Source organism: Dendropsophus ebraccatus, chromosome 14 (assembly GCF_027789765.1).
Source record: "Dendropsophus ebraccatus isolate aDenEbr1 chromosome 14, aDenEbr1.pat, whole genome shotgun sequence".
NCBI classification, from domain to species: domain Eukaryota; kingdom Metazoa; phylum Chordata; class Amphibia; order Anura; family Hylidae; genus Dendropsophus; species Dendropsophus ebraccatus.
Genome location: NC_091467.1, coordinates 54479927 through 54507864, shown reverse-complemented (window position 1 = coordinate 54507864; position 27938 = coordinate 54479927). Strand labels below are relative to the sequence as shown.

The 27938-nt window shown below is 49.4% G+C and overlaps 7 non-coding genes and 3 pseudogenes across 7 annotated transcripts; all 10 read right to left on the bottom strand.

Annotated features, from left to right (window-relative positions):
* Positions 1–486: 486 nt before the first annotated feature.
* LOC138773483 (U2 spliceosomal RNA) lies at positions 487–675 on the bottom strand. The gene has a single exon (XR_011360141.1). It is a non-coding gene; the product is annotated as a U2 spliceosomal RNA (small nuclear RNA).
* A 2510-nt stretch (positions 676–3185) lies between these two features.
* Positions 3186–3367, bottom strand: LOC138773522 (U2 spliceosomal RNA). Its single transcript, XR_011360167.1, has one exon. It is a non-coding gene; the product is annotated as a U2 spliceosomal RNA (small nuclear RNA).
* Positions 3368–8241: 4874 nt separating this feature from the next.
* On the bottom strand, positions 8242–8358 carry LOC138773712 (U2 spliceosomal RNA; annotated as a pseudogene).
* Positions 8359–9309: 951 nt separating this feature from the next.
* LOC138773383 (U2 spliceosomal RNA) lies at positions 9310–9500 on the bottom strand. The gene has a single exon (XR_011360086.1). It is a non-coding gene; the product is annotated as a U2 spliceosomal RNA (small nuclear RNA).
* A 961-nt stretch (positions 9501–10461) lies between these two features.
* On the bottom strand, positions 10462–10653 carry LOC138773516 (U2 spliceosomal RNA). The gene has a single exon (XR_011360163.1). It is a non-coding gene; the product is annotated as a U2 spliceosomal RNA (small nuclear RNA).
* A 2436-nt stretch (positions 10654–13089) lies between these two features.
* Positions 13090–13280, bottom strand: LOC138773382 (U2 spliceosomal RNA). The gene has a single exon (XR_011360085.1). It is a non-coding gene; the product is annotated as a U2 spliceosomal RNA (small nuclear RNA).
* Positions 13281–14231: 951 nt separating this feature from the next.
* On the bottom strand, positions 14232–14422 carry LOC138773381 (U2 spliceosomal RNA). Its single transcript, XR_011360084.1, has one exon. It is a non-coding gene; the product is annotated as a U2 spliceosomal RNA (small nuclear RNA).
* A 951-nt stretch (positions 14423–15373) lies between these two features.
* Positions 15374–15545, bottom strand: LOC138773468 (U2 spliceosomal RNA; annotated as a pseudogene).
* An 11056-nt stretch (positions 15546–26601) lies between these two features.
* LOC138773682 (U2 spliceosomal RNA) lies at positions 26602–26744 on the bottom strand (annotated as a pseudogene).
* A 951-nt stretch (positions 26745–27695) lies between these two features.
* LOC138773531 (U2 spliceosomal RNA) lies at positions 27696–27879 on the bottom strand. Its single transcript, XR_011360173.1, has one exon. It is a non-coding gene; the product is annotated as a U2 spliceosomal RNA (small nuclear RNA).
* Between the last annotated feature and the right edge of the window lie 59 nt (positions 27880–27938).

Genomic DNA, 27938 nt, shown 5'->3' with positions numbered 1-27938 from the left:
TAATGTATCTAATCTATCTATCAAAGAACATGGAGGGTGAATTCTCCCAGCTGGAGCCGTAGGCAGGCAGCATCAGCAGGATACATCGGCCACCAGGAAATCAAATCCAAAGGAAACGGTTTAATAAACTGCACCTACCTTTCCACCTACCTGCTCGGTCGCTTGACCGGCTGCAACTGAGCTGCTTGTTGTGCTGGCAGCTGTGCATAGCAGCAAAGCCTTGATGACATCACGTCCCGCGATGACATCACCAGCACTGGCCCGGCAGCCAAGTTGTAAACAACTCTGCCAGTTGGTTGCCATGGCAACAGAGGCCAGCAAGTCTTGGACAAACAAACTTTTCGTAGCCACACTCGGGCTAATTTTTCGGGGTCGGTCCACCTGCGCACAACACACTCGAGGGATGTTTCTTGCAAAACAGTAGTTTCAGGTGCAGCCGGCTTGTTTCCTTCTTCATTCTTTTGCTCTGTTTTTTGCAAACTCATTAGGGGGTGCACTGAACCTGGAGGCACTGCAATACCAGGTCAATGCCTGGAGAGGACAGAGCAAGCTCTTTTTCCATCTCCCTGTTCTAAAAATCCATTTAATATATGGTCCCCAGATAGGGGACGTATCAGATATTAAACTGATAAGAACAGATTTTTTTTTTTTAAGTTGACTATCCCATAAAGGGATAACAACACTTTTATTTAAAACAAATTCTTATATTTACAGAAATTTAAACAAACAAACAAAAATAAAATTATTAATCCAAAACAAAACAATAACAAAATCAAATTCTTAATCATATCCCACATATTCAATCTCTCATACCTCCTTTGTACGCAAAGTATGACAAAATACGTATCATAGTCATAGACTTTGAACCTGATTCTTCAAACCGTCTAATAACTTCTGGGGGTACCTTATAACTTTCAAAGAATCTTTTCCCATATCTTTCTAGATGTAATGATACCTTTTGGTGCAAACAAGAGAGAAAGAGATCTCTCTCCAAAGCCTCTATCTGCTCCCAAATAGTTTTTGGCACTGTCACATAGTCTTTTTTCTCTTCTTCTGAAAGAGGTCTTACTGTTGTCTTTTTCTCTACACTCCTTGGACCTCGCTTTACAGAGAGGTCTGTACTTCCCTCCCGTTGGGAACTCTCAGTTTCCCTAGCTGCTTCCTGACCTTCCTCCTTCTCCCTCCCCCGTTTCTTTTTAACCGGGCATGCAGCATACAAATGTTCAGTGCTACCACATAAATGACACAATTTTTTTTTGATCACATGAATCAAATGAATGTCCTTCTTTTTGACATTTCTTACACCATATTTCTGCACAATTTTCTTTCAAATGTCCATATTTTTTGCAATTTCTGCAAAAGTCCTCCATCCCGGCAAAGAATAGGTCTCCATTAACATGACCTATTTTGAATCGTCCCGGCGGAACACACAAGCTTCCATCCTCCAGCTCTTTAAACTTGACAGCAAATCTTCTTTTCATTGTCCATAACCCGTATTGGTTTAAAACTTTGCCTTTGGGGATGACCTCTTCACAAAACCTTGACAAGAAGGTGGATATTTCCTCCTCTGAGATGTACGGACTGTACATTCGAACCGTCAGTAAACGTTCCCTCCTCGGAAAATGAGATAGTATGTCAATTCCGTTCAGCAAAACATTTCCTTTCACACCGTCTAGCTTACCCATTAGACAGCAGTAGTCCTCCTCGGAGTTCAACACTAGATCGTAGCATCCTCTCTTAGGAAATTCGAGCATTGCCAAGATCTGGTCCTTCCGAACATCAAGCAACTTGAATAGAAGTTCCTCGACAACAAACGAAAGTCCCATCGCCTTTTTCTCCGGGTCTCTCAGCATAAACCGCACACCGTTACGGATTCGGGCATACGATGGCACTTCTCCAAAATTCGACCCATCCTGGTTTGTAGACTCCATATTCTCAAGTCCAGCAATAGCGAAAGACTCTGTGCAGGAAAAAGAAACTTGACAGAAACACCTCACCCGCTGACCGCAGGTAGGTGAGATCGCTTCCCGTTGCCTGGGGACTAATCCGCCTGCCTATAGCTGCAAGGAGACAATCCTCCAAGGCCGACAGGTCGGGTACCCCAGGCACCTTCTGACCAGATCTCCTGTAGAAACTACACTTGATCTTAGCCAAAAGGCCGAGAAGCGATGGCCACAACGCTTTCCCGAAAACTCCCCTTCTCGGACACCACGACCTTCTTGTTAAGGCGAAGCCAGACATACATACCCTATTATGCGCTCCACCCTCTCAGATGGCGGACCGGACGTGCTTTCACACTGCATCTCCTATTGCCTAGCACTGCCTCTGTCTTCCTTTCTGCTCTCAAATCTGAATAGCTCCACCCCCCAATCACACTGCGTCTGCTTCCACCTGATGGATGGCAGACATACACGTCTCTGTCTCTGTCTCCGTCTCTGTCTGGCATACATGACATGCAGCTAGCTCTTTGGCTGGCTGTCTCTGTAGCTGGCTGGCTGTCTCTGTGGCTGGCTGCCTAGCTGGCTAGCTTATTATTAGTACCTATCTATCTATCTATCTATCTATCTATCTATTCTATCTATTCTATCCTATCTTATCTATCCTATCTTATCTATCCTATCTATCCTATCTTATCTATCCTATCTTATCTATCCTATCTATCCTATCTTATCTATCCTATCTATCCTATCTATTCTATCTAATGTATCTAATCTATCTATCAAAGAACATGGAGGGTGAATTCTCCCAGCTGGAGCCGTAGGCAGGCAGCATCAGCAGGATACATCGGCCACCAGGAAATCAAATCCAAAGGAAACGGTTTAATAAACTGCACCTACCTTTCCACCTACCTGCTCGGTCGCTTGACCGGCTGCAACTGAGCTGCTTGTTGTGCTGGCAGCTGTGCATAGCAGCAAAGCCTTGATGACATCACGTCCCGCGATGACATCACCAGCACTGGCCCGGCAGCCAAGTTGTAAACAACTCTGCCAGTTGGTTGCCATGGCAACAGAGGCCAGCAAGTCTTGGACAAACAAACTTTTCGTAGCCACACTCGGGCTAATTTTTCGGGGTCGGTCCACCTGCGCACAACACACTCGAGGGATGTTTCTTGCAACACAGTAGTTTCAGGTGCAGCCGGCTTGTTTCCTTCTTCATTCTTTTGCTCTGTTTTTTGCAAACTCATTAGGGGGTGCACTGAACCTGGAGGCACTGCAATACCAGGTCAATGCCTGGAGAGGACAGAGCAAGCTCTTTTTCCATCTCCCTGTTCTAAAAATCCATTTAATATATGGTCCCCAGATAGGGGACGTATCAGATATTAAACTGATAAGAACAGATTTTTTTTAATTCTTTTATTAAAAATTAACACGTAATAACATGAACATTTGAACAAGTTCAAAAGGTATTCACTTGTAGCAAGAAATGAAGTATCATAAATAAAGTACAAAATTTACATTTACATTTTATATACAATTCAAAACAAGAAAAACCAATAATGCAATTTTGGATTTATGAAAGCCATGCTTTCCATTTTTTGAATTTCCAGATGCCTTCAGCATCAGAACCATGTCGTTTTTTGTCCACAAGATAATATAAGTACAATTTGCCACGGATCATGCCCATGCAATCTTCCAATTCAATTTTTTGTTGCTTAAACACCAAGATATTTCTGGCATCCCACAAAGCTTCTTTGACACAGTTCACAATAAACCATAGTAATCTGGCCTTTATTTTGTCCACTCCACATAGACCATACATCATCATATAAAAGGTGAGTACTTCGATACCCGTTAGACCTCTAATCATTTTACCCATACCCTTCCACACATCCTTAGCGTAGTCACACTCCCAGAAAACATGTACAACATTCTCACATTTATTACAATTCTCTCTTGGGCAGACCTCACTATCTACCATCCTTCTTCTTCTTTGAAATTCTCTCGTGGGTAAACATCCATGCACAGACATCCATGCCACATCTTTTTGGCGGTTTGTTAAGTCTTTTTCACTTACATTTTTCCAGACTTCTACACTCTCTGTCTCATTCAATCCACTAACACATCCAACACTTTCTCTCAATTCTAAACCTCTCATGACTTTTTTACTATCATTCCATATTTCAGATGTCAGATCACTCAAATCATTCCTCCTAATGCATCTTTCAATCCTCACGTAAAACCATGGCGCACTAAACCTACATGGTTTCCTCAAATCTGACTCCAGTAAATTGTATTTTTTTAACACACAACCAGCTAGATATTTCAACATACATCCATTCATACTATCTTTCTTACTCAGACGGACACAATTACTCACATATTTTATTGTCAGAAACCTTTCAATATTAGGTAGGTTTTTCCCACCGCATTTTTTTGTTTTCATTATTTTTTTACGATTTAGCTTTTCCATTTTTGAGTTCCAGAAAAACATAAAAATTAATCTAATTATTCTTTTAAGGCATCTATCTGGAGCCGGAAAAACATTATTTACATATAGAAGAATTGGAAAAAGAACAGCTTTTATTATCAGCACCCTTCCTTCAATGGTTAAAGTCCTTAGAGACCAGAAATCAGTTTTTCTTTTTATTTTATTATAAGCTATCTCCCAACTTTGTTTTCCATACAACTCATAGTCAAAAATAATACCCAGAATTTCCACCCCTCCTTCGATTATAGGCCAACCGCAGAGATCAATCTCTCTCCATGCACCAAAACATTTAACTCCACTTTTACTCACATTTAGTTTAAGACCACTCACCATACAAAAACATTCAATCAATAATTTTGCTCTCCTTAAACCTGCTTGACTCTTACATACCACTGTTATGTCATCCATGTAGCCAATCACTCTTAAATCTCTCCCTCCACTTCCAGGCACTTCCACACCACGCATAACTTTATCTCTCCTTATCATCCCTAATAAAGGCTCTATAACACAAATGAACAAGATAGGAGACAGGGGACACCCCTGTCTCACCCCTGACCTAATATTTACATTTTTGCTCAGACACCCATTCACTTGCACCTTGCTCACAACATTAGAATACAATATCCCTATCCATTTAATCATTCGCTCAGACACACCCATCTTACGCAACACATTTAACATAAACTGGTGATTGACATTATCATATGCTTTTTCAAAATCAACCGCTAGAATAGCTATTGGCTGTTTTCTATCTTTACAATCATACAATACGTCACGCACACCCATTAAACTTTCATATATCTGTCTCCCTGGAACACCACACACCTGCTCCTCACCAACCATTTTATCCACTACATTCTTCAATCTTTCAGCAATCACTTTGGCAATAAGTTTATAGTCACAGTTAAGGAGCGCTATAGGCCTCCAATTTTTTAAATCCTTTTTATTACCTTTTTTGTATAATAATACAACCACACTCTCACTCATACTTTGTGACAAACACCCTCTCTCCAGTACATCCTTACATACCTCATACACATGAGAACCAATTAAGTCCCAGAACTTACAATAAAATTCTATAGGTAACCCATCATTTCCGGCCACCTTCCCTTTTTGCATTGTTTTCACTATGGATTCCACCTCTTCCATAGTAAAATCTCTCCCTAACCATTCACTGTCTTCCAGACCTAGGCATCCTTCAATGTATTCCAAACATTCTTTCTCCTGATCAATCTCTCTTTTTTTGTTTGAAAATAAATGGGAATAATATTTCCATATTTCATCCAGCACCTTATCTTTGCCATGCACCTCCTCACCATCCTTATTTATCACACTCTCCATTCCCACTCTTTTACCATAGGTTTTCTTAAAGAAATATTTTGTGCATTTTTCATCTTGTTCTTTAACCACTATTCTGGATTGTGCAATTATTTTTTTCCCTTTTTCATGTAGGCAATTTCTTACTTTTTCCCTGGTTTCCAGAATTTCATTTTTAACCTCCAACCCTCCTTTCTGTAAACATTCTAGATATTCCAGTCTGATTTGCCACATTTCATATTCGTCACGTTGTTTTTTTGCCTTTATACAGCCAGCTTTAATAAAAAACCTTTTGGTTTGCAATTTAACCCATTCCCACCATTCAGTTACACAGGAAAATTCACTCTTTTTATTCATCCACATCCTAAAGCATTCGCAATACCTCTCACACACACACTCATCCTCTAGCAAAGAGATGTTCAGCTTCCACACACCCTTTCCATGCCAGCATTCACTCTTTGTGCTGATACAACATTCAAGCATAGCATGGTCTGTATAGGGCAGACGCCGCAAAGAAAACTTTTTAATTTGCAAAAATCTGGAAAGAAAACAAAAATCTATACGTGAGCTGATGTTTCCTTTGTCACTGTAATAAGTAAAACCCTTAGAATCATCAGTAGTGTTTGCTTTACTTTCTACAAATGCATCCTGCAGCCCAAACAGGCTAATTATCTCTTTCAGCTGTTTACCACTCTTGTCCAGCTGTTTACCACAGCCCTCCCTGTCTCCCACCTGGAGGATGCAATTAAAGTCCCCAGTCAGGATAATGTTGTCCTGTCCACCCAAAAAAAAGTATAATTTCTCAAACATTTCTTCCCTTTCCTTTTTGTCAGGTGGAGCATAGACATTAATTAGTTTAAACATAACACCATTTTTTTCAAAACAAACTAAGAGGATTCTTCCCTGTACAATGTGTATAACATTTTTTATAACATAATTGTAACCTCTAAACAAAACCCCTACTCCAGCATTTCTATGCTTACTAGTGGACCACACACTATGTCCGTGTGTCCATTGTGCTGTATGCGGTTCCTCCTTTATGCTACATTCTTGTAAACAAAAAATATCATGAGGTAAAACAGAAAGTGATTCAAAAATAGCTGCTCTTCTCTCAGCAGATCTAATGCTCCTCACATTTAGGGAGCTAACAGAAAGTAGCATTTCCATCAGGAGTACCTAGGGGAAAAAAAGATTAATCATACAGAAAAAAATTAAATCATGACTTTTTACCATCACTTTTTTTAGCCGCTCTCCCTCGCACTGGAGGGCGAGGGTTCTTTTCGGAGGTTTTGTCCTGTACCCCCTGCATGACGCTCCACTCTGTTCTGCCCTTTTTCGGATCCCCTGTGCCTTTCCTGAAGCCCAGGGTTTTTGACAGTTCCACCACAGTATTTTTATCCAAGAAACACTGGCTGTCTAAAGAGGAGGCGTCCGAGTCCACATCAGAGACGTCCTCCCCCCTAGCAGACGGGCTAGAAAACTCCTCAATGTTCTCACTAGGATTCAGTGAGACAGTAATGTCAGGTGCTTTTCTCTTTAAAGAGGCTTTGTCCACCTCCATCTCAGGCTCACTTTGTTCTTTAGTAGCAGAACACTTTCCGCTGTCAGCAACAGGAGCTTGTTCCCCTTCAGCAACAAGGGGGTCAGGGGGTGCACTAGGAAGGGCGTCCTCCACCCCATCAGCAGGAGCAGTATCGGGGGGCACGTCCGCAGCAGGTTGGACGTGCTCAGCAAGCTGGCCACTCACCACCCCAGCATAAGATCTTCTTGGTGCTGGGGACACACCAGGGCATTGCCTGGCCAGGTGCTCAGTGGAATTGCAAAAATGACACTTTCTGGCTGCCTCACAATCAGCAGTTCTATGACCAGGCTTTAGGCAGTTTCTGCATACCTGGCCAGTTTTGCAGTCTTTTTTGGTATGTCCGAAGCTGAAACAATCCCTGCAAAACTCAGGCTGTCCGGGGTAGAATAGGTTGCCTCTATTGGGGCCTATAGAAAACATTTGGGGAGGGTGGGCAGTGCCATCCACCTCTCCCTCAGACTTCCGGAATTCCACCCAAAAACGTCTTAATCCATTAAAAGTTCCCAGGACGTTTTTCTTTCTTTCCCCAGGGGAAACATATGTGCAATACCTTGCCAGGAAGGTTGAAATCTCTTCATCTCTCACAAATGGATTATACATTTGCACTGTTACAGGCACACGCTGCTTCCTTGGGGGCGTGGCTACAACAAATTTGCATCCCTGCAGTTTGGGATGATTAGCAAGTTCCTGGCTCCTTGTATAACATGTTCTGAAGGAATTCTGGGTATTGAAGGTGATATCATAGAATCCCAGGGTGGGGAAAGCTTGTACACAGAAGATTTCGTGTCTTTCCATTTTTAAGGTCTCCTCAATCAATTTAGCCTGAACATCCACGATGGTCCACTCACTTTTCTTTGCCTCTGGCACATACAGCCGCACTGTGTTGGGCGCTGTGGGTAGGTTCGCTGCCATCGTGCAGGTCCTCGCCTTCTCCAGCTAATTGCAGCCGCAGCTGCAGCCTAATGGCGCGCGTGCCCCTGTGATAAGAACAGACACTACGCTTGATCTTAGCCAAAAGGCCGAGAAGCGATGGCCACAACGGTTTCCCGAAAACTCCCCTTCTCGGACACCACGTCCTTCTTGTTAAGGCGAAGCCAGACATACATACCCTATTATGCGCTCCACCCTCTCAGATGGCGGACCGGACGTGCTTTCACACTGCATCTCCTATTGCCTAGCACTGCCTCTGTCTTCCTTTCTGCTCTCAAATCTGAATAGCTCCACCCCCCAATCACACTGCGTCTGCTTCCACCTGATGGATGGCAGACATACACGTCTCTGTCTCTGTCTCCGTCTCTGTCTGGCATACATGACATGCAGCTAGCTCTTTGGCTGGCTGTCTCTGTAGCTGGCTGGCTGTCTCTGTGGCTGGCTGCCTAGCTGGCTAGCTTATTATTAGTACCTATCTATCTATCTATCTATCTATCTATTCTATCTATTCTATCCTATCTTATCTATCCTATCTTATCTATCCTATCTATCCTATCTATTCTATCTAATGTATCTAATCTATCTATCAAAGAACATGGAGGGTGAATTCTCCCAGCTGGAGCCGTAGGCAGGCAGCATCAGCAGGATACATCGGCCACCAGGAAATCAAATCCAAAGGAAACGGTTTAATAAACTGCACCTACCTTTCCACCTACCTGCTCGGTCGCTTGACCGGCTGCAACTGAGCTGCTTGTTGTGCTGGCAGCTGTGCATAGCAGCAAAGCCTTGATGACATCACGTCCCGCGATGACATCACCAGCACTGGCCCGGCAGCCAAGTTGTAAACAACTCTGCCAGTTGGTTGCCATGGCAACAGAGGCCAGCAAGTCTTGGACAAACAAACTTTTCGTAGCCACACTCGGGCTAATTTTTCGGGGTCGGTCCACCTGCGCACAACACACTCGAGGGATGTTTCTTGCAACACAGTAGTTTCAGGTGCAGCCGGCTTGTTTCCTTCTTCATTCTTTTGCTCTGTTTTTTGCAAACTCATTAGGGGGTGCACTGAACCTGGAGGCACTGCAATACCAGGTCAATGCCTGGAGAGGACAGAGCAAGCTCTTTTTCCATCTCCCTGTTCTAAAAATCCATTTAATATATGGTCCCCAGATAGGGGACGTATCAGATATTAAACTGATAAGAACAGATACTACACTTGATCTTAGCCAAAAGGCCGAGAAGCGATGGCCACAACGCTTTCCCGAAAACTCCCCTTCTCGGACACCACGACCTTCTTGTTAAGGCGAAGCCAGACATACATACCCTATTATGCGCTCCACCCTCTCAGATGGCGGACCGGACGTGCTTTCACACTGCATCTCCTATTGCCTAGCACTGCCTCTGTCTTCCTTTCTGCTCTCAAATCTGAATAGCTCCACCCCCCAATCACACTGCGTCTGCTTCCACCTGATGGATGGCAGACATACACGTCTCTGTCTCTGTCTCCGTCTCTGTCTGGCATACATGACATGCAGCTAGCTCTTTGGCTGGCTGTCTCTGTAGCTGGCTGGCTGTCTCTGTGGCTGGCTGCCTAGCTGGCTAGCTTATTATTAGTACCTATCTATCTATCTATCTATCTATCTATCTATTCTATCTATTCTATCCTATCTTATCTATCCTATCTTATCTATCCTATCTATCCTATCTATTCTATCTAATGTATCTAATCTATCTATCAAAGAACATGGAGGGTGAATTCTCCCAGCTGGAGCCGTAGGCAGGCAGCATCAGCAGGATACATCGGCCACCAGGAAATCAAATCCAAAGGAAACGGTTTAATAAACTGCACCTACCTTTCCACCTACCTGCTCGGTCGCTTGACCGGCTGCAACTGAGCTGCTTGTTGTGCTGGCAGCTGTGCATAGCAGCAAAGCCTTGATGACATCACGTCCCGCGATGACATCACCAGCACTGGCCCGGCAGCCAAGTTGTAAACAACTCTGCCAGTTGGTTGCCATGGCAACAGAGGCCAGCAAGTCTTGGACAAACAAACTTTTCGTAGCCACACTCGGGGGCTAATTTTTCGGGGTCGGTCCACCTGCGCACAACACACTCGAGGGAGGGATGTTTCTTGCAACACAGTAGTTTCAGGTGCAGCCGGCTTGTTTCCTTCTTCATTCTTTTGCTCTGTTTTTTGCAAACTCATTAGGGGGTGCACTGAACCTGGAGGCACTGCAATACCAGGTCAATGCCTGGAGAGGACAGAGCAAGCTCTTTTTCCATCTCCCTGTTCTAAAAATCCATTTAATATATGGTCCCCAGATAGGGGACGTATCAGATATTAAACTGATAAGAACAGATTTTTTTTTTTTTTAAGTTGGCTATCCCACAAAGGGGATATCAACAATTTTATTCAAAACAAAATTATTTACAAAATAAAAGAATTTTCACAAATCAAAAACATAACACAGATCAAACTCACATATCCATAACAAAATTAAATTTACATTACAATGTACATAACAAAAACGGGGAAAAAAAACCAAAACCCACAAAAAACAAAACCCATATCTATCTTCCCTTTAAATAACAAAAAGAAAAGAAACCAACATAATTTCATCAAGCTCGCAAACCTCCCTTAAACGCAAAATAAGTCAATATACGAAGCATAGTCGGCGAGATAGACTTACACTCTTCTAATCGCTTCATTATCTCACAAGGCATTTGATAAGTCTCAAAAAACCCTTCACTCTCTTTCCCCAAACTAACTCTAACTTTTTCTCCCACCCGACCATAGAAACTCCTCTTTTCTAATGACTCTATATCATCCCATACATCCTGAGACACAATACTACGATCCCTTCTCCCTTCCTCTGAAAGGGACCTTACTGTCTTTTTCCTTTTCTCCTCCTCTCTGGGAACTCTCTCCACCTCCCTAGGAGTCCTTCTAACTGAAGGGTCCATACTCTCCTCCTGCTGAGGACTCTCACTCCCTCCAGCTGCTTCCTGCCCTTCCTCCTTCTCCCTCCCCCGCTTCCTTCTAAGTGGACAAACAGCGTACAGGTGCTCTGCACTCCCACACAAATGGCACACCTTCTTCTGATTGCATGACTCAGCCACATGCCCCTCTGTTTGACATTTTGTGCAAAATATCACAGTACAATGTTCCTTCAAATGTCCATACTTTTTACATTTACGACAAAAGTCGTCCATGCCTGCAAAAAAACAGTCTCCATTAACAGCTCCAATCCTGAAACGTCCTGGAGGCATACACAGTTTCCCATTCTCCAACACTTTGAACTTCACAGCAAACCTCCACTTCATTGTCCAAAGTCCGAACTGATTTAAGACTTTTCCTTTTGGAGCAATTTCCTCGCAGTACTTTGCCAGAAAAACCGCAATTTCCTCTTCGTTCACATAGGGGCTGTACATCCGCACCGTGATCAGTCTTTCTCTCCTCAGGAAATGAGACATTATATCAATACCATTCAATATAACATTTCCCTTGCAACATTCGATCTTACCCATCAGAAAGCTGTAATCCTCTTCTGAAGCCAACACCAGGTCGTATACACCACGCTTTGGGAACTCCAACAAGGCCAAAACTTGACTCCGCTGTAACCCAAGGAGCTTAAACAGAACCTCTTCCACCAAGAAGACCAAGCCCAATTCTTTCTTTCCCGGATCTTTTAACGTAAAACGACATCCGTTTCTAATCTTTGCATAAGCCGGGACTTCTTCTGCCGTGGTTCCATCCATATTGGTTGCATCCATCTTCAAAATATCGCCTCCGCCAGCACACCGAACAGGAACAAAAACACCTCCCTTGGCAAGCAAGTAGGTGGGATCGCTGATCTTAGCCAAAAGGCCGAGAAGCGATGGCCACAACGCTTTCCCGAAAACTCCCCTTCTCGGACACCACGACCTTCTTGTTAAGGCGAAGCCAGACATACATACCCTATTATGCGCTCCACCCTCTCAGATGGCGGACCGGACGTGCTTTCACACTGCATCTCCTATTGCCTAGCACTGCCTCTGTCTTCCTTTCTGCTCTCAAATCTGAATAGCTCCACCCCCCAATCACACTGCGTCTGCTTCCACCTGATGGATGGCAGACATACACGTCTCTGTCTCTGTCTCCGTCTCTGTCTGGCATACATGACATGCAGCTAGCTCTTTGGCTGGCTGTCTCTGTAGCTGGCTGGCTGTCTCTGTGGCTGGCTGCCTAGCTGGCTAGCTTATTATTAGTACCTATCTATCTATCTATCTATCTATCTATCTATTCTATCTATTCTATCCTATCTTATCTATCCTATCTTATCTATCCTATCTATCCTATCTATTCTATCTAATGTATCTAATCTATCTATCAAAGAACATGGAGGGTGAATTCTCCCAGCTGGAGCCGTAGGCAGGCAGCATCAGCAGGATACATCGGCCACCAGGAAATCAAATCCAAAGGAAACGGTTTAATAAACTGCACCTACCTTTCCACCTACCTGCTCGGTCGCTTGACCGGCTGCAACTGAGCTGCTTGTTGTGCTGGCAGCTGTGCATAGCAGCAAAGCCTTGATGACATCACGTCCCGCGATGACATCACCAGCACTGGCCCGGCAGCCAAGTTGTAAACAACTCTGCCAGTTGGTTGCCATGGCAACAGAGGCCAGCAAGTCTTGGACAAACAAACTTTTCGTAGCCACACTCGGGCTAATTTTTCGGGGTCGGTCCACCTGCGCACAACACACTCGAGGGATGTTTCTTGCAACACAGTAGTTTCAGGTGCAGCCGGCTTGTTTCCTTCTTCATTCTTTTGCTCTGTTTTTTGCAAACTCATTAGGGGGTGCACTGAACCTGGAGGCACTGCAATACCAGGTCAATGCCTGGAGAGGACAGAGCAAGCTCTTTTTCCATCTCCCTGTTCTAAAAATCCATTTAATATATGGTCCCCAGATAGGGGACGTATCAGATATTAAACTGATAAGAACAGATACTACACTTGATCTTAGCCAAAAGGCCGAGAAGCGATGGCCACAACGCTTTCCCGAAAACTCCCCTTCTCGGACACCACGACCTTCTTGTTAAGGCGAAGCCAGACATACATACCCTATTATGCGCTCCACCCTCTCAGATGGCGGACCGGACGTGCTTTCACACTGCATCTCCTATTGCCTAGCACTGCCTCTGTCTTCCTTTCTGCTCTCAAATCTGAATAGCTCCACCCCCCAATCACACTGCGTCTGCTTCCACCTGATGGATGGCAGACATACACGTCTCTGTCTCTGTCTCCGTCTCTGTCTGGCATACATGACATGCAGCTAGCTCTTTGGCTGGCTGTCTCTGTAGCTGGCTGGCTGTCTCTGTGGCTGGCTGCCTAGCTGGCTAGCTTATTATTAGTACCTATCTATCTATCTATCTATCTATCTATTCTATCTATTCTATCCTATCTTATCTATCCTATCTTATCTATCCTATCTATCCTATCTATTCTATCTAATGTATCTAATCTATCTATCAAAGAACATGGAGGGTGAATTCTCCCAGCTGGAGCCGTAGGCAGGCAGCATCAGCAGGATACATCGGCCACCAGGAAATCAAATCCAAAGGAAACGGTTTAATAAACTGCACCTACCTTTCCACCTACCTGCTCGGTCGCTTGACCGGCTGCAACTGAGCTGCTTGTTGTGCTGGCAGCTGTGCATAGCAGCAAAGCCTTGATGACATCACGTCCCGCGATGACATCACCAGCACTGGCCCGGCAGCCAAGTTGTAAACAACTCTGCCAGTTGGTTGCCATGGCAACAGAGGCCAGCAAGTCTTGGACAAACAAACTTTTCGTAGCCACACTCGGGCTAATTTTTCGGGGTCGGTCCACCTGCGCACAACACACTCGAGGGATGTTTCTTGCAACACAGTAGTTTCAGGTGCAGCCGGCTTGTTTCCTTCTTCATTCTTTTGCTCTGTTTTTTGCAAACTCATTAGGGGGTGCACTGAACCTGGAGGCACTGCAATACCAGGTCAATGCCTGGAGAGGACAGAGCAAGCTCTTTTTCCATCTCCCTGTTCTAAAAATCCATTTAATATATGGTCCCCAGATAGGGGACGTATCAGATATTAAACTGATAAGAACAGATACTACACTTGATCTTAGCCAAAAGGCCGAGAAGCGATGGCCACAACGCTTTCCCGAAAACTCCCCTTCTCGGACACCACGACCTTCTTGTTAAGGCGAAGCCAGACATACATACCCTATTATGCGCTCCACCCTCTCAGATGGCGGACCGGACGTGCTTTCACACTGCATCTCCTATTGCCTAGCACTGCCTCTGTCTTCCTTTCTGCTCTCAAATCTGAATAGCTCCACCCCCCAATCACACTGCGTCTGCTTCCACCTGATGGATGGCAGACATACACGTCTCTGTCTCTGTCTCCGTCTCTGTCTGGCATACATGACATGCAGCTAGCTCTTTGGCTGGCTGTCTCTGTAGCTGGCTGGCTGTCTCTGTGGCTGGCTGCCTAGCTGGCTAGCTTATTATTAGTACCTATCTATCTATCTATCTATCTATCTATTCTATCTATTCTATCCTATCTTATCTATCCTATCTTATCTATCCTATCTATCCTATCTATTCTATCTAATGTATCTAATCTATCTATCAAAGAACATGGAGGGTGAATTCTCCCAGCTGGAGCCGTAGGCAGGCAGCATCAGCAGGATACATCGGCCACCAGGAAATCAAATCCAAAGGAAACGGTTTAATAAACTGCACCTACCTTTCCACCTACCTGCTCGGTCGCTTGACCGGCTGCAACTGAGCTGCTTGTTGTGCTGGCAGCTGTGCATAGCAGCAAAGCCTTGATGACATCACGTCCCGCGATGACATCACCAGCACTGGCCCGGCAGCCAAGTTGTAAACAACTCTGCCAGTTGGTTGCCATGGCAACAGAGGCCAGCAAGTCTTGGACAAACAAACTTTTCGTAGCCACACTCGGGCTAATTTTTCGGGGTCGGTCCACCTGCGCACAACACACTCGAGGGATGTTTCTTGCAACACAGTAGTTTCAGGTGCAGCCGGCTTGTTTCCTTCTTCATTCTTTTGCTCTGTTTTTTGCAAACTCATTAGGGGGTGCACTGAACCTGGAGGCACTGCAATACCAGGTCAATGCCTGGAGAGGACAGAGCAAGCTCTTTTTCCATCTCCCTGTTCTAAAAATCCATTTAATATATGGTCCCCAGATAGGGGACGTATCAGATATTAAACTGATAAGAACAGATTTTTTTGATTGAAAATATCTTTATTACAATCAGTCGTCGTCAGGCATACATAAACTGTGACGCAGCACAGTTCAATAAATAAGACACTACATACTCAGCACCATGGTACAACATACAGCACAGGCTCCCTACGCTATACATCGTACCACCCGCTACACTAACATTCCCGCATACCTTAACAATCCTAAAACAACAAACAATAAAGCATTACAGACAAGTGATGGGGTAAGGGGGGTGGGAGAGAGGGGGGTAGGGAGGGGAAATCACAGGCCCGAAGCTTTATTGAAAGACAACACAACACAAGGGGAGAGGGGGAAGGAGAGGGGTATCAATCCTCTTCTTCCTGGTCCGATCTGTCCATGATGGAATAGTCTCTGAGCAGGCTGTGGACCAGCCTGCGGCAGTCCAGAAAGGACATCCTCTCCTTCTTCAGAATGAGGCGGTTCCTGGCCAGCCATATAGCGTCCTTAAAACAGTTCATAAGGCGCCAGGCCTCCCGGGTTGCCTCATCGCCGAAATTCCCAGGGAGCAGGCCGTACAGCACCGCGCAGTGCGTTAGCCTGTTCCTGGGCACACAGTCACTGAGTTCAAGTTCCAGGGCGTCCAACAGGCCCTGAGCAAACGGACACTGCCAAAAGAGGTGCAAAGATGTTTCCTCCACGAAGGGGCACCGGGGGCAGTACCGCGTCTTGCTCAGGTTGCGGGCATGCATGAATGACCTCAAAGGCAGTCCCCCCTGAATGGCCATCCAAGACAAGTCCTTGTGCCCGTTGGTCAAGTTCGCCGAAGCCACATTAGTCCATACAGTCTCTGCGGTGGCCGCAGTGAGCCCTGGAACGAGCTCCATAGAGTCCTGCGCTCTGATGAGCTTGTGGACAGTTTTTGGCTTCCACAAGTCGGGCTTGAGTCCCTCCAGTTGGTGTTCCCTCACAAACTTGACGACGCCCCCGTAGAACCAGGGAGTGTGCCAGTTGTAAGGGATGGAGCTGTCCCACTTGTCCCAGCTCAGACCCCTCCAGAGGGGGAGGAGGAACAGGCGAGACATGGACCTGCCCGCAGAGCCATTGTTCTGTTGCAGAGTCCTCCGCACACAGTCACATACGAAGGCTGCCCGCAGCAAGGTAGGGATATCCGGAACACCTTTTCCGCCCTTGCGGGGTTCCTTGTACATCACGGAGCGCTTCACTCTGTCCATTTTGGAGCCCCAGATGAAACGAAGCACGGTCCTGGTGATGGCCCTGCAGACGGTGACGTGGGGGGGCCAGGCCTGTGCGGTGTACTGGAGCACAGGCAGAACTTCGTTCCTCAGGACCAATGCTTTGCCCTCAATGGTGAGGTGTCTGAGGCTCCACAGCCCGATCTTCGTGTTGACCTTAGCCAATCGCTCTTCCCAGGACTTGAGGGCCGCGCCTTCCTTTCCGAACCAGACTCCAAGGATCTTGATGAAGTCCGGTTTGATGGTAAACGGGAAGGGGGCGGAGGAAGCCAGGTGCCACTCCCCGAAGAGCATAGCCTCCGACTTCCCGCAGTTGACCTTTGCCCCTGAAGCCTTTCCGAACTTCTCGCAGGTCTGGACGAGTGCGGTCACCGAACGCTGGTCAGCGCAGAAGACGGTCACGTCGTCCATGTACAGCGAGCACTTGACCTCGTGTCGATCGGGTCCGGGTACGGTGATCCCTCTGATCTCTCCGTTCTGCCGTATAGCCTCCGCGAAGGATTCTATAACACAAACAAAAAGGAGAGGTGAGAGAGGGCAGCCTTGTCTGACCCCAGAGAGAACCGGAAAGGGGTCAGTCTTCCAGCCGTTCACCAGTACCCTGCTGAAAATATCAAAATACATAACGTTAACAAAACGGCAAAACATATCACCAAGTCCTAACCTACGCAGTGCCCTGCCCATGAACTCGTGAGAGACCCGGTCGAAAGCCTTCTCCTGATCAAGGCTGACCAGGGCCGCGTGTGCACGGCGGCTTTGGATGTAATGGACCGTGTCCCTCACTAGGGCGAGGCTGTCTGCGATCCTGCGGCCGGGAATGCCACAGGTCTGGTCCAGATGGACGACCTGACCGATGACCTTCTTCAGCCGGTTGGCCAGCACCTTGGCGAGGATCTTGTAGTCCACGTTCAAGAGAGAGATGGGACGCCAATTTTTCAAGTCACATCTCTCCCCCTTCCGCTTATACAGGATCGTGATCGTACCCTCCCTCAACGACGGAGGCATTCTGCCCTCCACCACCATCTCCTCGTACAGCTCCAACAGGTCCGGGCAAATGAGATCCCCCAGCGCTACATAGAGCTCCGCTGGGAGACCATCACTGCCCGGGGTCCTGCCAGGCCTAAAGGATTTAGCGGCAGAGAGCAGCTCCCCCACCGTCAAGGGGGCGTCCATGGCCGACGCACCTGCGGGATCAACAACGTTAGTGATACCTGACAGGAACTCGTCGGCCACTTCGGAGTCGGTGGTCTTCGGGGCGTAGAGGCTGCGGTAGAAGCTGGTGACAACCCCCATCACGTCCTCTTTGCCCTTCCGCAAGCTTCCGGTCTCATCCCGCAGCTCAGTCAGGGGCGTGTGGCCGGCGTGGAGTTTCCTGAAAAAGAACGAGTTACATTTCTCACCCTTCTCCAGGTTCTCCACCTTGGAACGGAAGACGATTCGCTTGGATTCCTCCTCAAAGTGCCTTTGCAAGCTCTTTTTGGTCTCCTCCAGCTCCTCCTTCACGTCCCAGCCGCACCGGAGAAGGTCTTGCAGTGACCGCAGCTCGCGCTGCAGCCTCCTGAAGTCCCTCTTTCTTCCGCACGCCTGTTGACGACTCTTGGCCTGAAAGAAACTGCGAAATTGAACCTTAACAAATTCCCACCAATCACTAACACGCTCAAACATACATTTATCGTTGCGCCATACGATGTAGGCCTCTCTAAGCTCCTCCAGAACCTCCTCCTGAGCCAGCAGAGCACAATTCATCTTCCAAGAGCCTGGGCCAGATGGGAAACCATGGCCCAGAACCCCTTGAAACAGAATGGCCCTGTGGTCAGAGAAGAAGCAGGGAACCATAGAGTGCCTAGTCTGCCTGACTGCTCGAGAGGCAAACACAAAGTCAATCCGAGAACGGAGCGAGCCATCGGGGCGGCTCCATGTATAATTAACAGAGCCGTTCCCGATGGTCCCAACAACGTCCTGCAAGGATGCTTCAGTCACCATCTCGATGAGCAGTTTGGATGTGACATCCAACTTGACAGATGTCCCAGAACTGCGTCCGTCCGCTTCAATGGGGCAGTTGAAGTCCCCACCCAACACTACAGCCCTGGAGGTTGCGAGCTGGGCCCGCAGGGCCTGGAATAGTTCCAGACGCGCACCCTTCTCAGGAGAGGCATACACATTGATGAGCCTTACGGGCTCCCCCGCCCAAGAGCCGTCTGCAATTAGCAATCTGCCACAGACAAGCTCCTGAACAGAATCAAGTGTAAAGTTGCCTCCCCTGATCAGGATGGCGACCCCTGCGGACTTACAGTCGCCCCCGCCGGACCAGTAGGAGGGACCGTGGGACCACTGCCTGGCCAGATGGTTGTAGGACCTAGAAGAGGACAGAGCACATTCCTGCAACATATACACATCGCACAACTGAGCATTTAAAAACGAAAGAACTGTCTGGAATCTAGACCTATCTCTCATACTCCGCACATTTAAGCTAAAGATGGAAAGATTAGCCATGGGGAGAAAAGAAAAGGGTTAGTCACAGACTCATACGGTACCACTCCGGTCGGGCGGATCCTCTTCTTCGGGGCCCGCCGGCCCGACCCATTCCCGTATGCACTCCTCCAGCGCCTCTTTCAGGTGTGCATTCTCTGGGACGTCCTCGAAGTCGAAAGCCTCCGGTTCGTCGACCAGATTCTCCACCACCTGATCCATGTCGCTTTCCTCCGGGAGGTCATCTTCGCAGACCTCGATGATCTTTTTCTTGGAGGTCTCAGCCGATGGGCTGTCCCTCACTTTCCTCTTCCTGTCGGGAACCACTGTGGGGACAAGAGGGGGAAAATCCTCCAAGGAGAGAACCACAGCAGCGGGAGGAAAGGTTAGTGCTGCTGGGTTGGGGGAGTGGGGTGGGAGGGTGGGGGTAGGGGCGGGGGACAGGGGACCCACTGAGGCAATGGGATAGGGGAGGGATTCCTGAGTGGGGGTGGGCGGGGAGGGAGAGGGGGGAAGGGGGGAAGGAGGGGAGGGGGAAGGGGTAGGGAGGGCGGGGGTGGGGGGAGGGTTAGGGGCCGTCGTCCTCTTACCCTCCTTCTTCTTCTTCTCCTTCTCCTTGGGCTTCTGCGCTGCTTGGGCTACGACCGGCTGCTGGCTGGTCGGAGCTTTGGCAACCACGGATGCCCACGTTCTCTTTTCCCTCTGAGGGCAGGCCCTGTAGCTGTGGTCCGCATGGCCGCAGAGGTTGCAGGTTTTTGCCTTCGGACAGTCCTTGGTCCCATGCCCCGGCACTCGGCAGACTCTACAGGAATCTTCGCTGCAGTCCTTCGCCTGATGACCCTTCTTGCTGCATCTCCTGCAGATCTGCGGCATATCCGGGTAATAGATGAAGCCTGGAGCGTCACCCAAAGAGAAAGCCTGAGGCAGGTGCTGGAAACCGTCGTCCGATGACTCATCCCTGTTGAGCCTCACGACCACCGACCACTTGCCAGTCCAGAATCCAAGGCTGCTCAGGATCTTGGAGGGTTCCTTGACCACTGTGCAGTACCTTGCAAGGAATGTGGCGATGTCCTTGCCTGGGATGTACGGGTTAAGGATTGAAACCGTCACCCGCCTCTCCTCCCTTTGGATTAAGCAGTTGCTTACAAAGCGAGAGAAAGGGGATTCGGGCCTCGCTGCCTTTACCGCCTCCCAGTACCTCCTGCAGGTGTTGAAGGAGGCAAATGTCACATAGAAGATCCCAGTAAAGAAGAAGATGCTGAGGGTTTCAGCCTTGGAGAAACCCTGGTCCAGGACCATCTTCTTGGCGAACACATCCTCAGACATGTCCGGCTCTCTACCATCCACCTTCTTCAGTCGCATGGCCACCGTAGTGCGCATCCAGGGCCGCAGTGCAGGGACGCCTGGATCCGCAGCCTTGCTGGTCGTCGGCTGAGCTGGGGCGGCAGAGGAAGAGGCATCCACGACCTGGGCCTCCTGGCTCTTCCTCGCTTCCTTCCTCTGCTGGGTCTTCTCCGGTGCTGAAGAGGCCATCGCTTCTCCTGGTCGAGCTCCTTCCTGGTGGGCGGAGCTATGCAGATCCTCGTCGAAGGGGGCGGAGAGATGCAAATCCTCGTCGCCGGCTTCTTCGGGGTTCAGCGTCGTCCTTCTCGGGGTTCCGGGGCGTCTTCGTCGATCGTTCGTCGGCAGGCGGAATCGAAGTGGTTCTCCGGTCAAACCGTCGGGCACAGGACAATCGAGCAGCAGGCCGAGAGGAAGGTTCACTCTCGTTCCTGGGGAATAGCCCTACACCCAATAGCTGCAGTGAGCTTAAGACGAATTAAATCGCCGATGCCCAAAGGCCGAGTGCAGGGGGTACCCCAGGACCTGAGCCGTCAAGTCAAGGCAGTTCAGTAAGAACAGATTTTTTGATTGAAAATATCTTTATTACAATCAGTCGTCGTCAGGCATACATAAACTGTGACGCAGCACAGTTCAATAAATAAGACACTACATACTCAGCACCATGGTACAACATACAGCACAGGCTCCCTACGCTATACATCATACCACCCGCTACACTAACATTCCCGCATACCTTAGCAATCCTAAAACAACAAACAATAAAGCAATACAGACAAGTGATGGGGTAAGGGGGGTGGGAAAGAGGGGGGTAGGGAGGGGAAATCACAGGCCCGAAGCTTTATTGAAAGACGACACAACACACGGGGAGAGGGGGAAGGAGAGGGGTATCAATCCTCTTCTTCCTGGTCCGATCTGTCCATGATGGAATAGTCTCTGAGCAGGCTGTGGACCAGCCTGCGGCAGTCCAGAAAGGACATCCTCTCCTTCTTCAGAATGAGGCGGTTCCTGGCAAGCCATATAGCGTCCTTAAAACAGTTCATAAGGCGCCAGGCCTCCCGGGTTGCCTCATCGCCGAAATTCCCAGGGAACAGGCCGTACAGCACCGCGCAGTGCGTTAGCCTGTTCCTGGGCACGCAGTCACTGAGTTCAAGTTCCAGGGCGTCCAACAGGCCCTGAGCAAACGGACACTGCCAAAAGAGGTGCAAAGATGTTTCCTCCACGAAGGGGCACCGGGGGCAGTACCGCGTTTTGCACAGGTTGCGGGCATGCATGAATGACCTCAAGGGCAGTCCCCCCTGAATGGCCATCCAAGACAAGTCCTTGTGCCCGTTGGTCAACTTCGCCGAAGCCACATTAGTCCATACAGTCTCTGCGGTGGCCGCAGTGAGCCCTGGAACGAGCTCCATAGGGTCCTGTGCTCTGATGAGCTTGTGGACAGTTTTTGGCTTCCACAAGTCGGGCTTGAGTCCCTCCAGTTGGTGTTCCCTCACAAACTTGACGACGCCCCCGTAGAACCAGGGAGTGTGCCAGTTGTAAGGGATGGAGCTGTCCCACTTGTCCCAGCTCAGACCCCTCCAGAGGGGGAGGAGGAACAGGCGAGACATGGACCTGCCCGCAGAGCCATTTTTCTGTTGCAGAGTCCTCCGCACACAGTCACATACGAAGGCTGCCCGCAGCAAGGTAGGGATATCCGGAACACCTTTTCCGCCCTTGCGGGGTTCCTTGTACATCACGGAGCGCTTCACTCTGTCCATTTTGGAGCCCCAGATGAAACAAAACACGGTCCTGGTGATGGCCCTGCAGACGGTGACATGGGGGGGCCAGGCCTGTGCGGTGTACTGAAGCACAGGCAGAACTTCGTTCCTCAGGACCAATGCTTTGCCCTCAATGGTGAGGTGTCTGAGGCTCCACAGCCCGATCTTCGTATTGACCTTAGCCAATCGCTCTTCCCAGGACTTGAGGGCCGCGCCTTCCTTTCCGAACCAGACTCCAAGGATCTTGATGAAGTCCGGTTTGATGGTAAACGGGAAGGGGGCGGAGGAAGCCAGGTGCCACTCCCCGAAGAGCATAGCCTCCGACTTCCCGCAGTTGACCTTTGCCCCTGAAGCCTTTCCGAACTTCTCGCAGGTCTGGACGAGTGCGGTCACCGAACGCTGGTCAGCGCAGAAGACGGTCACGTCGTCCATGTACAGCGAGCACTTGACCTCGTGTCGATCGGGTCCGGGTACGGTGATCCCTCTGATCTCTCCGTTCTGCCGTATAGCCTCCGCGAAGGATTCTATAACACAAACAAAAAGGAGAGGTGAGAGAGGGCAGCCTTGTCTGACCCCAGAAAGAACCGGAAAGGGGTCAGTCTTCCAGCCGTTCACCAGTACCCTGCTGAAAATATCAAAATACATCACGTTAACAAAACGACAAAACATATCACCAAGTCCTAACCTACGCAGTGCCCTGCCCATGAACTCGTGAGAGACCCGGTCGAAAGCCTTCTCCTGATCAAGGCTGACCAGGGCCGCGTGTGCACGGCGGCTTTGGATGTAATGGACCGTGTCCCTCACTAGGGCGAGGCTGTCTGCGATCCTGCGGCCGGGAATGCCACAGGTCTGGTCCAGATGGACGACCTGACCGATGACCTTCTTCAGCCGGTTGGCCAGCACCTTGGCGAGGATCTTGTAGTCCACGTTCAAGAGAGAGATGGGACGCCAATTTTTCAAGTCACATCTCTCCCCCTTCCGCTTATACAGGATCGTGATCGTACCCTCCCTCAACGACGGAGGCATTCTGCCCTCCACCACCATCTCCTCGTACAGCTCCAACAGGTCCGGGCAAATGAGATCCCCCAGCGCTACATAGAGCTCCGCTGGGAGACCATCACTGCCCGGGGTCCTGCCAGGCCTAAAGGATTTAGCGGCAGAGAGCAGCTCCCCCACCGTCAAGGGGGCGTCCATGGCCGACGCACCTGCGGGATCAACAACGTTAGTGATACCTGACAGGAACTCGTCGGCCACTTCGGAGTCGGTGGTCTTCGGGGCGTAGAGGCTGCGGTAGAAGCTGGTGACAACCCCCATCACGTCCTCTTTGCCCTTCCGCAAACTTCCGGTCTCATCCCGCAGCTCAGTCAGGGGCGTGTGGCCGGCGTGGAGTTTCCTGAAAAAGAACGAGTTACATTTCTCACCCTTCTCCAGGTTCTCCACCTTGGAACGGAAGACGATTCGCTTGGATTCCTCCTCAAAGTGCCTTTGCAAGCTCTTTTTGGTCTCCTCCAGCTCCTCCTTCACGTCCCAGCCGCACCGGAGAAGGTCTTGCAGTGACCGCAGCTCGCGCTGCAGCCTCCTGAAGTCCCTCTTTCTTCCGCACGCCTGTTGACGACTCTTGGCCTGAAAGAAACTGCGAAATTGAACCTTAACAAATTCCCACCAATCACTAACACGCTCAAACATACATTTATCGTTGCGCCATACGATGTAGGCCTCTCTAAGCTCCTCCAGAACCTCCTCCTGAGCCAGTAGAGCACAATTCAGCTTCCAAGAGCCTGGGCCAGATGGGAAACCATGGCCCAGAACCCCTTGAAACAGAATGGCCCTGTGGTCAGAGAAGAAGCAGGGAACCATAGAGTGCCTAGTCTGCCTGACTGCTCGAGAGGCAAACACAAAGTCAATCCGAGAACGGAGCGAGCCATCGGGGCGGCTCCATGTATAATTAACAGAGCCGTTCCCGATGGACCCAACAACGTCCTGCAAGGATGCTTCAGTCACCATCTCGATGAGCAGTTTGGATGTGACATCCAACTTGACAGATGTCCCAGAACTGCGTCCGTCCGCTTCAATGGGGCAGTTGAAGTCCCCACCCAACACTACAGCCCTGGAGGTTGCGAGCTGGGCCCGCAGGGCCTGGAATAGTTCCAGACGCGCACCCTTCTCAGGAGAGGCATACACATTGATGAGCCTTACGGGCTCCCCCGCCCAAGAGCCGTCTGCAATTAGCAATCTGCCACAGACAAGCTCCTGAACAGAATCAAGTGTAAAGTTGCCTCCCCTGATCAGGATGGCGACCCCTGCGGACTTACAGTCGCCCCCGCCGGACCAGTAGGAGGGACCGTGGGACCACTGCCTGGCCAGATGGTTGTAGGACCTAGAAGAGGACAGAGCACATTCCTGCAACATATACACATCGCACAACTGAGCATTTAAAAACGAAAGAACTGTCTGGAATCTAGACCTATCTCTCATACTCCGCACATTTAAGCTAAAGATGGAAAGATTAGCCATGGGGAGAAAAGAAAAGGGTTAGTCACAGACTCATACGATACCACTCCGGTCGGGCGGATCCTCTTCTTCGGGGCCCGCCGGCCCGACCCATTCCCGTATGCACTCCTCCAGCGCCTCTTTCAGGTGTGCATTCTCTGGGACGTCCTCGAAGTCGAAAGCCTCCGGTTCGTCGACCAGATCCTCCACCACCTGATCCATGTCGCTTTCCTCCGGGAGGTCATCTTCGCAGACCTCGATGATCTTTTTCTTGGAGGTCTCAGCCGATGGGCTGTCCCTCACTTTCCTCTTCCTGTCGGGAACCACTGTGGGGACAAGAGGGGGAAAATCCTCCAAGGAGAGAACCACAGCAGCGGGAGGAAAGGTTAGTGCTGCTGGGTTGGGGGAGTGGGGTGGGAGGGTGGGGGTAGGGGCGGGGGACAGGGGACCCACTGAGGCAATGGGATAGGGGAGGGATTCCTCAGTGGGGGTGGGCGGGGAGGGAGAGGGGGGAGGGGGGGAAGGAGGGGAGGGGGAAGGGGTAGGGAGGGCGGGGGTGGGGGGAGGGTTAGGGGCCGTCGTCCTCTTACCCTCCTTCTTCTTCTTCTCCTTCTCCTTGGGCTTCTGCGCTGCTTGGGCTACGGCCGGCTGCTGGCCGGTTGGAGCTTTGGCAACCACGGATGCCCAGGTTCTCTTTTCCCTCTGGGGGCAGGCCCTGTAGCTGTGGTCCGCATGGCCGCAGAGGTTGCAGGTTTTTGCCTTCGGACAGTCCTTGGTCCCATGCCCCGGCACTCGGCAGACTCTACAGGAATCTTCGCTGCAGTCCTTCGCCTGATGACCCTTCTTGCTGCATCTCCTGCAGATCTGCGGCATATCCGGGTAATAGATGAAGCCTGGAGCGTCACCCAAAGAGAAAGCCTGAGGCAGGTGCTGGAAACCGTCGTCCGATGACTCATCCCTGTTGAGCCTCACGACCACCGACCACTTGCCAGTCCAGAATCCAAGGCTGCTCAGGATCTTGGAGGGTTCCTTGACCACTGTGCAGTACCTTGCAAGGAATGTGGCGATGTCCTTGCCTGGGATGTACGGGTTAAGGATTGAAACCGTCACCCGCCTCTCCTCCCTTTGGATTAAGCAGTTGCTTACAAAGCGAGAGAAAGGGGATTCGGGCCTCGCTGCCTTTACCGCCTCCCAGTACCTCCTGCAGGTGTTGAAGGAGGCAAATGTCACATAGAAGATCCCCGTGAAGAAGAAAATGCTGAGGGTTTCAGCCTTGGAGAAACCCTGGTCCAGGACCATCTTCTTAGCGAACACATCCTCAGACATGTCCGGCTCTCTACCATCCACCTTCTTCAGTCGCATGGCCACCGTAGTGCGCATCCAGGGCCGCAGTGTAGGGACGCCTGGATCCGCAGCCTTGCTGGTCGTCGGCTGAGCTGGGGCGGCAGAGGAAGAGGCCTCCACGACCCGGACCTCCTGGCTCTTCCTCGCTTCCTTCTGCTGGGTCTTCTTCATCTCCGCTGCTGAAGAGGCCATCGCTTCTCCCAGTCGAGCTCTTTCCTGGAGGGCGGAGCTATGCAGATCCTCGTCGAAAGGGGCGGAGAGATGCAAATCCTCGTCGCCGGCTTCTTCGGGGTTCAGCGTCGTCCTTCTCGGGGTTCCGGGGCGTCTTCGTCGATCGTTCGTCGGTAGGCGGGATCGAAGTGGTTCTCCGGTCAAACCGTCGGGCACAGGACAATCGAGCAGCAGGCCGAGAGGAAGGTTCACTCTCGTTCCTGGGGAATAGCCCTACACCCAATAGCTGCAGTGAGCTTAAGACGAATTAAATCGCCGATGCCCAAAGGCCGAGTGCAGGGGGTACCCCAGGACCTGAGCCGTCAAGTCAAGGCAGTTCAGTAAGACAAGATACTACACTTGATCTTAGCCAAAAGGCCGAGAAGCGATGGCCACAACGCTTTCCCGAAAACTCCCCTTCTCGGACACCACGACCTTCTTGTTAAGGCGAAGCCAGACATACATACCCTATTATGCGCTCCACCCTCTCAGATGGCGGACCGGACGTGCTTTCACACTGCATCTCCTATTGCCTAGCACTGCCTCTGTCTTCCTTTCTGCTCTCAAATCTGAATAGCTCCACCCCCCAATCACACTGCGTCTGCTTCCACCTGATGGATGGCAGACATACACGTCTCTGTCTCTGTCTCCGTCTCTGTCTGGCATACATGACATGCAGCTAGCTCTTTGGCTGGCTGTCTCTGTAGCTGGCTGGCTGTCTCTGTGGCTGGCTGCCTAGCTGGCTAGCTTATTATTAGTACCTATCTATCTATCTATCTATCTATCTATTCTATCTATTCTATCCTATCTTATCTATCCTATCTTATCTATCCTATCTATCCTATCTATTCTATCTAATGTATCTAATCTATCTATCAAAGAACATGGAGGGTGAATTCTCCCAGCTGGAGCCGTAGGCAGGCAGCATCAGCAGGATACATCGGCCACCAGGAAATCAAATCCAAAGGAAACGGTTTAATAAACTGCACCTACCTTTCCACCTACCTGCTCGGTCGCTTGACCGGCTGCAACTGAGCTGCTTGTTGTGCTGGCAGCTGTGCATAGCAGCAAAGCCTTGATGACATCACGTCCCGCGATGACATCACCAGCACTGGCCCGGCAGCCAAGTTGTAAACAACTCTGCCAGTTGGTTGCCATGGCAACAGAGGCCAGCAAGTCTTGGACAAACAAACTTTTCGTAGCCACACTCGGGCTAATTTTTCGGGGTCGGTCCACCTGCGCACAACACACTCGAGGGATGTTTCTTGCAACACAGTAGTTTCAGGTGCAGCCGGCTTGTTTCCTTCTTCATTCTTTTGCTCTGTTTTTTGCAAACTCATTAGGGGGTGCACTGAACCTGGAGGCACTGCAATACCAGGTCAATGCCTGGAGAGGACAGAGCAAGCTCTTTTTCCATCTCCCTGTTCTAAAAATCCATTTAATATATGGTCCCCAGATAGGGGACGTATCAGATATTAAACTGATAAGAACAGATTTTTTTTTAAGTTGGCTATCCACAAGGGATATCAACGATTTTATTTAAAACAGAAAAAATACACATGCTTATCAAACAAAACAAAATTC